Raw genomic sequence first — 7724 nt, forward strand, 5'->3', positions numbered from 1 at the left:
TAAGTAACAAACCCACTTGCTACTCTCAAACAACAAACAAAAATACACCCAGAATCTATTTTTCTCCATTTCCACTGCTGTCATACTAGTCCACATTGCTTCGACTTTTGCCCTTCTACAATCCATTTTTCTTTCAGAGTAGATAAAGTGATCTTTTCAAAAGGGTGAGGACTTATGCTTCTGGTTATGATGGAATAACAAGGACTGGGTTTACTCTTTGGCCTTAAAAAACTACAGAACTGGACTTCTCCCCTGAATCCTTGCTAGTTGGTCTGTGGGAGGTCCTTGTCACTATCCCCTCACCTTTTCTAGCCCCAGGGAGCTCTACAAGTCTCAGTCATGCATGAGTGCATCTCCATCCACATGGGCCAAATTGATGTATAGATAGGCAATGCCTCCTGGGAGCCCTACTGCCTGGAACATGGCATTCACCTAGATGCCAAGTGACTAGACCATTGGTGGAGAAGATGTCTCCTTCAACACCTTCTTCAGTGAGACATGCACTATCAAGCATGTGCCCAGGACAGTGTTTATATACCAGGAACCCACAGTCATTTATGAAGTTTACACTCACACCTACCACCAGCTCTTCCACCCTGAGCAAGAAAGATGCTGCCAATAACTATGCTTGTGGACACTACACCATTGGCAAGGAGATTATTGACCTCATCTTGAACTGAATTTGAAAACTAGCTGACCCATGCACAGGTCTTCAGGGCTTCTTGGCTTTCCACAGCTATGGTAGGGAAACAGGTTCTGGGTTCACCTCCCTGCTGATGGAACATCTCTATGTCAATTATGGCAAGAAGTCCAAGCTATAGTTCTCCATTTATCCAGCCCCCCAAGTTTTCACAGCCATCGTTGAGCCCTACTACTCCATCCTCACCACCCACATCAGCTCTGTAGCACTGTGATTATACCTTCATGGTTGACAAAGAGGCCGTCTATGACATCTGTCATAGAAACCTGGATTTTGAGCACTCAAACTATACTTAGCCAGATTTTGCCCTCCATCACTGCTACCCTCAGGTTTGATGGAGCCCTGAATATTGAGTTGACTGAATTCCAGACAAACTTGGTGCCCTCTCCCTGCATCCACTTCCCTCTGGCCACATATGCCCCCATCATCTCTGCTGAGAAAGCCTACCGTGAACAGCTTCTGTAGCAGTTATCACCATTGTGTGCTTTGAGCCAGCCAACCAGATGGTAAATGTGGCCCTTGCCATGGTAAATACATGGTTTACTGTCTGTTGTGCCATGGTGATGTGGTTCCCAAAGATATAAATGCTTCCATGGACACCATCAAGAGCAAGCACAGCTTCCAGTTTGTGGACTGGTACCCCACTGGCTTCAAAGTTAAAATTGATGAGTGGCCTCCCACTGTAGTACCTGGGAGACTTGACCAAAGTACAATGAACTGTGTGCCTGCTGAGCAACACCCCAGCTATTGCTGAGGCCGCACCACAAGTTTGACCTGCTGTTTGCCAACCTTGCCTTTGTCTACTGGTACATGAGTGAGGACATGAAGGAAGGAGAGTTTTCTGATGCCCATGAGTACATAGCTGTTCTTTTCTTTTTTTTTTTTTATAGCTGTTCTTGAAGAGAATTATAAAGAAAATGGAACAAATAGTGTGAGAGAGATGAGGGTAAAGAATATTAACTTATCTACTACAATGTTACACTCTGATGTCTTGAGACTGTCTTATTTCTACTGTTCCATGAAGTTCTCCATTGTGTCTATAACTTGTCAATAAAAGTGGTGTTTTTAATTTTTTTAGACAGTAAAACTGGGTAAATACATGAAACAACAGTTCAGGGAGAGGAAGCCTGACTAAAACCTAATAGTCTCTCTGAGTTCTCTGAGTTTAGGAGACACCTGAGAATTCAGGAAAGCTGAAGTGCTTAAAATTCACAGAGCACAATGCCAAAGAGGAGAGACCTGTTCATAAAGAGAAGCAGAGAGAGAAAGAGAAAGGAGAAGAGTATTTCCTCAGATGTGGGGACAAATTTGCTCTAAAATAAAGGCTGCTCTAGTTCTGAAAAACAAAACTTAAGAGAAAGCTTTGAAGGGATGAAACTGTTTCTGAGTAACTTAACTGCATTCCAGAACAAATCTCACAGGTATTTAAAGGAGTGAAATAAAGAAATCCAGCACCCAACAGCATAAAATCCACAATGCCTTTGCATCCAGTAGCAGAAAAATATGAGCAAAGTCAGTCAACAGATACAGACTCAGATATAACACAGATGATAGAATTAATAGACAAGGAATTAAAACAGTTATTATGGGCCTGACCTGTGGTGGCGCAGTGGAGAAAGCATCGACCTGGAATGCTGAGGTCACTAGTTCAAAACCTGTGGCTTGCCTGGTCTAGGTACATTACATATGGGAGTTGATGCTTCCTGCTCCTCCCTTTCTCTCTTTCTCTCCTGTCTCTCTTTCTCTTCTCTTTAAAATGAATAAATAAAAGAAAAAAGTTATTATGAATATAAACTATTTGTTCAATAAAGTAGTGGAAAACATGATTACATTGAGGAGAGACATGGAGATTAACTTCTAGATATAATAAATGCAATATATGAGAAAAATATACTTGATCTGATTAACAGATTAGACACTACTGAAGAAAATATTAGTGAATGTGAAGACACAGCACTAGAAACTATCTGAAGTTAAACACCCAGAGGAGGTAAAATTACTAAGGAAGAAATCAAAAGACCATCAGTGTGCTGTGGGATACCTTCTAGCTGTCTGAATTTGGAAGAAATATAAAAAGTAGAGACAGAGATAATTATAATAGGTAGTATTTGAAGCCATACCAGAGGGGAAAAATATTAGCAGGGAAACAGAAGATGACCAATGCCAGAACGTTGGGAGAATAGCTGCGTATAAGTAGGGGAACACTTTCTAGCAGTGAACTGTTAGCAGACTCCAGAATGTATGATTTCAAAATTTGTAACTGAAAAAAGATCAGCCTTCACAGCCATATTTCTTAAAAAATCATTCTATAGTCACAATTGCCACATCTTGCATACTAAGTTGTAAAGATATAGAGAAGAAAAATTAGATGGTGCAGAGAGTATGTTCCAGGCAAAGGGAGCAGTGTGTAGACAAGCACAGTAGTATGCACGAGCATAGTATTTGGAGAGACCTTAAGGTAATATGTTGTTAACATGTAAGGATTATGTAATAGAGTAGCAAGAAATGAAGCTGCAAAGATCAACATGGGCCAATGGAGAATCATGACAGGGTTTTAAGCAGAGAAGTGATATGATTAGATGTATATTTTAGAAAGGGCCATCCTGGTGGCAGTGTAGAAAAGGAAAGAAACAAGCCAAGGCAGGAAGATCAGTTAGATTTTAAATAGAGTACTTGTGATCAAATTTTCATTTTAGAGAATTCACTCTGTTGGACATGTGAAAGGTGTATTGGTAGAGAAGACAAAACTGGAAGCATGAAGACCAGTTAGACTAATTCAGGTAAAAAAAAATTGCAACATTGATGGACCTGGAAAGTATTACACTAAGTAAAATAAACCAGACAGAGAAAGGCAAATACCATATGATCTCATTTATATGTGGAATCTATTGAACACAATCAACTGAGGAACAAAACAGAGTCAGAGGCATGGACACAGGAAACAGACTGACAGCTGTCAGAGCGAAGGGGGTTGTGGGGACTGGATGAAAGAAGGTGAGAGGGAATTAGCCCAAAAACATATATACATGACACATAGACACAGTCAACAGTGTGGGATGGCCAGAGGGAAAGGGGTGTAGGGCTAGGTGGAGGGGAGAGAAAAGGGCAAATGGGGATGGAAAGAGACTTTGCTAGGGGCAGAGGGTACTTGATGTGGTGGGTGGATAGTGGTTTGTTGAGCTGTACGCTTCAAATCTATATGGTTTTGCGAACCAATGCCACCCCAATAAATTCAGTTTAAAATTTTTTTCAGAGCTTGATTCTATGAAATCTTAGTGAATTCCATCTAATACACCTAACCTCCCAAAACAAACATCACAGCTTAGCCTAGCCTACCTTAAATGTGCCCACAACACTTCTATTATCTGAAAGTTGAGCAAAATTATCTAACACAAAGCCTATTTTATAATAAAGTGTTGAATATCTCATGTAAATTATCATGTATATTACTTTTGCACCACTGTAAAATTTTAAAAATTGTAAGTTGAACCATTGTAAGTCAGGGACTGTTTGTATATATAATTACCTTATCTTTTTCACCCAGATTTTCCAAATGTAAAATTTTATTTACCACATTTGCTTTATTATTCCCCCTTCTCTCTTTCTCCTTCTTTTCTTCCTCTCTTCTCTTCTTGCCTACCCCACCTCCACATTTATTTTTGAATCATGCAAATTGTATACATAATGCTCCTCTACCCCTAAATATTTCAGAGCATTTTCCCTAAAAACAAGGACATTCTCATATAACTACAGTACAATGATCAAAATCAGGACATTTACATCAATACTATTAATCTACAGGTCTTACTCAAATTTTACCACTTATTCCACTAATACCCTTTATAGAAAAGAAAAATAATGTCTAGTCCAGGATCCAATCCAGGATAATAGGTTACAGTGAGTTGATGTGTCTCTTAGTTGCCTTTTAAAAAATTGAGGTGAAATTCACATAACACTATTTTAAAGTGAATGACCCAATGGCTTTTAGTACAATCACAATGCTACGCGACTACCGCTTCTATCAAATTCCAACACATTTCATCACCCATAAATAATCCCCGTATACTTTAAGCAGTATCTCCCCTCTCCTCCCAATGCTCAGCCACTGGCAACCATCAGTCTGCTTTCTGTCTCTGTGGAGTTGCCTATTCGAGATATGTTATACCAATGAAATCATGCAAAATGTGACCTTTTGTGTCTGGCTTCCTGCACTTAGCATGAGGTTTTCAATGTCCATCCACACTGTAGCATATATTAGTACTTCATTTCTTTTTATGACTGAATAATCCATTGTGTTAGTACACCATGTTTTGTTTATCCTTTATCTGTTGAGGGACATTTGGGTTGTTTCCACCTTTTAGCTATTGTAAATAGTGCTGCTTTGAACATGTGTGTTCAAGGTTTTGTTTGAACACTTGTTTTCAGTTCTTTTCAGTATATACCTGGAAGTGGAATTGCTGAGCCATATAGTAACTCTAAGTTTAAATTTTGAGGAACCACCAAATTTAGTTTCTTTTCATCTGGGGCAGTTTCTCAGCCTTTCTTTGGCATTCATGGCATTGATGATTTTTAAGAGTACAGACCAGTTATTTTGTTGCATACCTCCCCATTTGGGATTTGTCTAGTGTTTCCACATTATAACATTCAAGGTATGTAGTTTGGATAGGAAAATCACAAAAGTCACTGTGTCCTTCTCAGTGCATCATATCAGAAGGACAGTGATATCTACTTGTGCCATTACTGATGATGTTAGCTTTGATCAATTGGTTAATGGTTTTTCTACTCTAAAGTTACTATTCCTCCCTTTGCAACTGATAATTCATAGAGGGATATTTTAAACTATCTTGTTTCACATCAAAGTTTCAACCGCTTGTTTTGACGTTGATGGTTCTTGCCTAAAACATTACTCAATTGTCTTTTTTAATTTTCAGTACCTGACTATTATTTCATGCTGGTCTTATGACTGCTCTAACTAAGTTTACCTTCTTGAGAAGCAATACCTTAATCAGAAGATAACTCTATGCTAGTTTAAAGAACATTTAGGGACTTGGAGAGAAAAAAGGGAGCAATTAGTGTAGGAGAAAGAGATAAATCATTTATCTCCTGAGTTCATTGGCATTCATGTCACAGCAGTATTATATAGAATCCATTTGAAAATTACTCATTAATATTATTGCATGGTAAGTTTTTTTGTTTCTTTGTTTTTTTAAAGAAAAATTTTTTAGATTTTTATTTATTTATTAATTTTTATTAAAAAGAGAGAGGAGAGAGAGAGAGAAATGAAAGAGATAGAGAGAACAGGGGGAGGAGCAAGAAGCATCAACTCCCATATGTGCCTTGACCAGGCAAGTCCAGGGTTTCAAACCGGTGACCTCAGCATTCCAGGTCAATGCTTTATCCACTGTGCCACCACAGGTCAGGCATTGCATGGTAAGTTTTTAATGGTATATCACACCTACTATACATAGTACAGATTACACAGATGCATGTAAGGGAACACAGGTTCTTGGTAATTTTTATTAAAACTATGAGTTCCACTGCGCACTGTGGAATCCCACTAATGGTTTATAGACCACTAGCTAAGAGGGAAATTCAGAGAGATAAGAAGGAGAGTAGGCCCTGGCCGGTTGGCTCAGCGGTAGAGCGTCGGCCTAGCGTGCGGAGGACCCGGGTTCGATTCCCGGCCAGGGCACATAGGAGAAGCACCCGTTTGCTTCTCCACCCCTCCGCCGCACTTTCCTCTCTGTCTCTCTCTTCCCCTCCCGCAGCCAAGGCTCCATTGGAGCAAAGATGGCCCGGGCACTGGGGATGGCTCTGTGGCCTCTGCCTCAGGTGCTAGAGTGGCTCTGGTCGCAACAAGGCGACGCCCAGGATGGGCAGAGCATCGCCCCCTGGTGGGCAGAGCGTCGCCCCTGGTGGGCGTGCCGGGTGGATCCCGGTCAGGCGCATGTGGGAGTCTGTCTGACTGTCTCTCCCTGTTTCCAGCTTCAGAAAAATGAAAAAAAAAAAAAAAAAAAAAAAAAGGAGAGTAGTGTCAAAGAAGCTAAGGGAGGTGAAATTTCTTTTTTTATTATTCATTTTAGAGAGAACAGAGAGAAGCGGGGAGGAGAGGAGCAGGAAGCATCAACTCCCATTTGTGTCTTGACCAGGCAAGCCCGGGTTTTGAACTGGTGATCTCAACTTTCCAGGTCGATGCTTTATCCACTGCGCCACCACAGGTCAGGCAGGAGGTGGAATTTCTCAGGGAGAAAAAAATTAATATCAAGATTCATCAATTTTGTTGTAAATGATCTACATATATACCCTGATTTATTGCTGTCACCTCATTAAAATTAATAAAAATTTATAATAAAAAATGAATATCAAATGCTACAGAGGTCAACTAGCTATTCAGCTGTATTAAAAAATGTCTGTGAGCCCTGGCCGGTTGGCTCAGCGGTAGAGTGTCGGCCTGGCGTGCGGGGGACCCGGGTTCGATTCCCAGCCAGGGCACATAGGAGAAGTGCCCATTTGCTTCTCCACCCCCACCCTCCTTCCTCTCTGTCTCTCTCTTCCCCTCCTGCAGCCAAGGCTCCATTGGAGCAAAGATGGCCCGGGCGCTGGGGATGGCTCCTTGGCCTCTGCCCCAGGCGCTAGAGTGGCTCTAGTCACGGCAGAGCGAAGCCCCGGAGGGGCAGAGCATCGCCCCCTGGTGGGCAGAGCGTCGCCCCTGGTGGGCGTGCTGGGTGGATCCCGGTCGGGGGCATGCGGAAGTCTGTCTGACTGTCTCTCCCCGTTTCCAGCTTCATAAAAATACAAAAAAAAATGTCTGTGATATTTGGCTATTAAGAGGTTGTTGGTGACCTTGAGCAGCTGCATGGGAGCAATATGGTATAGAAGCCAGTTTTTAGTGGGTTAAGTAATGAGGTAAAGGACCACCAAAAAGGAAACGACAGATAACCTTGACTACATTAAAATGAAAACCTTGTAAATAATAGAAACTACTAAAATATCATAAACAAAAGGAAAAGGCCAACTTATGAAA

General features: G+C 41.1%; 1 pseudogene; it reads left to right on the forward strand.

Moving 5' to 3' along the window:
• The first annotated feature begins 339 nt into the window (after nucleotides 1–339).
• LOC136386362 (tubulin alpha-1B chain pseudogene) lies at nucleotides 340–1600 on the forward strand (annotated as a pseudogene).
• The last annotated feature ends 6124 nt before the right edge of the window (nucleotides 1601–7724 follow it).

The sequence above is a fragment of the Saccopteryx leptura genome, chromosome X (genome assembly GCF_036850995.1).
Source record: "Saccopteryx leptura isolate mSacLep1 chromosome X, mSacLep1_pri_phased_curated, whole genome shotgun sequence".
NCBI lineage: Eukaryota > Metazoa > Chordata > Mammalia > Chiroptera > Emballonuridae > Saccopteryx > Saccopteryx leptura.